The 4,014-nt window shown below is 35.7% G+C and overlaps 1 long non-coding RNA gene across 1 annotated transcript; it reads left to right on the top strand.

The window, feature by feature from the left end:
• Positions 1–1,565: 1,565 nt before the first annotated feature.
• On the top strand, positions 1,566–3,508 carry LOC134800879 (uncharacterized). Its single transcript, XR_010145583.1, has 2 exons — positions 1,566–2,332; positions 2,371–3,508. It is a non-coding gene; the product is annotated as an uncharacterized LOC134800879 (long non-coding RNA).
• Positions 3,509–4,014: the final 506 nt, after the last annotated feature.

The following is a 4,014-nucleotide window of genomic DNA, read 5'->3' as shown; positions in this document are numbered from 1 at the left end:
GATTAGGAGTTTATATATTTATGAAAACATTATGTCAAATGAAATTATGACATATAAATTATGTTAATAGCTCTGTAAAGGCTGGCATATGCATACGTATAACTATAGCTTGTATATTATACGTGTAGTAGCGTTATATTATACATTGAGAGTTGACATAAAATATGACAAGTAACTCTTACTAAGAGGACTGTGGACTAATCTACCTCTTCTCCATACAAACCTAGTCCCCATTTTCCTCTCTGGAAATTGATCATATGATTTTTTTGTCATAATTTGATATACATTATATACAGTATATTAACCGATAATGGTTACGCCCCTTCGTAAAACTTTTTTCGGTTTTATATTATTATTATAAGAGTTAGGAGCGAAACAAAAAAATCCACATATATTTCTATTTTTTAGTTATTTTTTACTCTTAATATAATTAAAAATTAGAAAAATATCAAACGAAGGGCCATAGCTGTTGTTGATATCATCATCATCATCATCTCAGCCATAAGACGTCCACTGCTGAACATAGGCCTCCCCCTTGGACCTCCATACGTGCCGGTTGGAAGCGACCCGCATCCAGCGTCTTCCGGCGACCTTAACAAGATCGTCTGTCCATCTTGGCATCAACATCAACGGCGAATACATCACTCACCTTCGGTTTGCCGACGATATCGTAGTCATGGCAAAGTCGATGGAGGAACTCAGCATGATGCTCGATGACCTCAACCGAGTTTCACAACGGGTGGGCTTGAAAATGAACATGGACAAGACGAAACTTATGTCAAATGCCAATGTTGTGCCCATCCCAGTCTCTGTTGGGAACTCGGTACTCGAAGTTGTTGACTCGTACATCTACCTAGGACAAGTAGTCCAATTAGGTAGGTCCAACTTCGAGAAAGAGGTCAACCGCCGAATCCAACTCGGTTGGGCAGCGTTCGGGAAACTACGTAATGTCTTTTCGTCCGACATACCTCAGTGCCTCAAGACGAAAGTCTTTAATCAATGTGTGTTACCAGTGATGACTTACGGCTCCGAAACGTGGTCTTTCACTATCGGCCTCATCTCAAAATTTAAAGTCGCTCAGCGAGCTATGGAGAGGGCTATGCTCGGAGTTTCTCTACGTGATCGAATCAGAAATGAGGAGATCCGTAGACGAACTAAAGTCACCGACATAGCCCACCGGATTAGCAAGCTGAAGTGGCAATGGGCAGGCCACATTGCACGCAGAGAAGATGGCCGATGGGGTCGAAAAGTGCTCGAGTGGAGACCACGGACTAGCAAGCGCAGCGTAGGACGTCCACCCACAAGTTGTTGATATACTTACATGAAATAGTGTCATAATATTTTCAATGACGTTAATACCCAGAGAGGAAAATGGGGCTACGGTTATTTTAAACGTCTAACTTCTATGAAATTATGACGTATTAAATAACACTTGCACTGCGTGTGCTGTCTAAATCGTTGCAGACTTTTCTTGGGCTAACTATAGCTACTTCGCAAAACAGTTTTCTTAAAACAATGTCAATTAGACTTAAGTCGACCGAGTTTTCGATCTTCCATAACAATACAAAAGGTAATCACGGTTCATATCCCGGTCGATATAAGTCTAGTGAAACTAACCGTGAATCATTCAAAACTGTTACAATGTCAATTTCATGTCATCTCTCATTTTTAGTGATACATAACAACTTTTATGATTAGTGGACCCATTCATAATGGTCTATATGATATTTTTTAAGTAGTAACAATTTTCAAGAGGCATAATACAAATAAAATCAACGAGGTTTATTTAAGAAAATTCTCGGGCAAAAGGTACCACTTTTAAAAGGAGCTATTTACAGTTTAACAGATAAAGTGGTACCTTTTGCTTGAGAGTGACATGAATAATGAATTGAGTCGGACCAAGCTAACTCTGCAGGCCATTTGTAATGACAAATGACAATGTCATTATTAATGTCAGATTTCTATGTAAATATGATTTTATAATGACACTCATACTTTTGTTATATTGATATCGGTGCATAGTTAGCTTAGATGAACTCTATGCATGAATATATTTCTAATTTTTGAACTTATAAATTAAAAACAGATTTTTTTTTATTATGACATTAAAAATTATAAAATTTATTTATATTGCTATATTATCTTCCATGCCTTCATAGCCAATCTGTTTTTGTTGAAACTAATTTTTGATTATGTCCTTCTCGATTCGCATAAACTGTGTTATAATGTACAGCCGCGTTCAATAATAACTACACGACGTAGCGCGCAAAAATATATATGACAAACTTTACTAGCTATACTTATATAAAAAAAATTTAGACTAAAGTTTTTGGTTTTTTTGGAAAAACCTTGTAGATTGGTATATACAAGGTTTTTCCAATCAAAAACAAATATATACCAATTAATCCAGCTTTCAAGATAAAGCACATTTCTCGAAAGTCCAAGCTAATTTGAACCTTAAATCGGAATGCTAAAGTTGAATTTCCATTGGCGCGTGTGTGGTCAATAAATCGTACTATGCCTGGAAAAGGGTTAAGTGACACATGAACTTAATATAGTTCGTTTTTTTCAGCATTAGAAATAAGGTAAACAATCTTGATGTGTCTTTTAATTGAAAAACACATTTTAAAAATAAGTTACGGCAAATATGTAACAATTATGAATCTAATACAATCATTTATATTCTTCTGCTTTCATAAGTAATAATTACTGATTTTAAGAAGCGTTTTTCAATTAAAAGACATGTCAGATCGCTTACCTTCTTTCAAGTTCTTTCTAATGCCAAAAAAAACGAACTATAGCTGCCGCCATACAATCGAAATTTACATAAGTACAAAACTTCTACTCGTAACTAGTACAACGTAAACTGGTACAGTCGGACGTCAAAGATGTTTACATTTTTCGCCGTTTTACAAAAAAGTAAGGAGTAAAGTGCAAAAGTGTAAAGATATCTTTGACATCGACTATACCAGACATATATATAATAAGTATGTTACATAAATGTTCATAATTTACAAGTTCCATCTAATTTAAGAATGTCCTTTTAAAATGAGACGGTTAATATTCGATTGTATGGAAGCAGCATTTTGATGGCTGGTGACTTTGAAGTCATATATATTTTTTCACGCTTCGTTTTGTTCTTATAAAAACTGAATTGTAAAAAATATACAGGGTGTAACGTTTAGCCCTTCATCCGTCGGATTTAGTGAACAAACTTTTGCCATCGTATTTTCACGGAAACGCACGAACGTGTTATGCTATAGGCAGTCTCAGAACAAATAAATACTGAGGTAGACTGAACCACTACTGAGGTAGGATGACTCAATACTTCAGTCAACCTCAGTGTTTATTTGTACTGAGACTGACTGAAATAGCATAACACGTTCGTGCGTTTCCGTGAAAATACGATGGTAAAGTATTATTCACTAAATCTGTATGTATCTACATCCTACACCCATAACTGTCGTTATGTAAAAATACATAAAGTAAAGAGTTTAAGAAATGAAAACTACGCTTTTTCTTTGCATGTAATCTTCTCCCTCGCTTTATATATAAGTTGGATGAAAATGGAGAAAACGGGATTTAACACATTCAGGGCCAAGAACCCGACAGTCGTGACACTATTCGTAGCGACTACGCGCTACATACGGCGAAAACGTGGCTACGCGCTACGAGCGTAACCCGTAGCACTTAGTGGCAATGAATGTGTTAAGGAACACTAATAAAGAGTAAATAATGTGAGCTAAAATCAAAACATAGATTTATGTGAATCTATAGAGACGGTTAAATATTTAGTAAAATTCCTAACTAGTTAGGGGTCATCCATTAATTACGTCACACGAATTTCTAGGTTTTTTTACCCCTCCCCCCCTCCTTGTCACATTTGGCAAACCCCTCCCCCCTGGTGTGACGTCACATTTCTTCAACGAAATCGGCAAATATTTATTTAATATTTTATCAAAATATTTTTGACAAAAGCAATATTAGTAATTTTATAACCCAAAACTGATTAAG

Source organism: Cydia splendana, chromosome 20 (genome assembly GCF_910591565.1).
Source record: "Cydia splendana chromosome 20, ilCydSple1.2, whole genome shotgun sequence".
Lineage (NCBI taxonomy): Eukaryota > Metazoa > Arthropoda > Insecta > Lepidoptera > Tortricidae > Cydia > Cydia splendana.
This window is presented reverse-complemented; position numbering and strand designations above follow the sequence as displayed.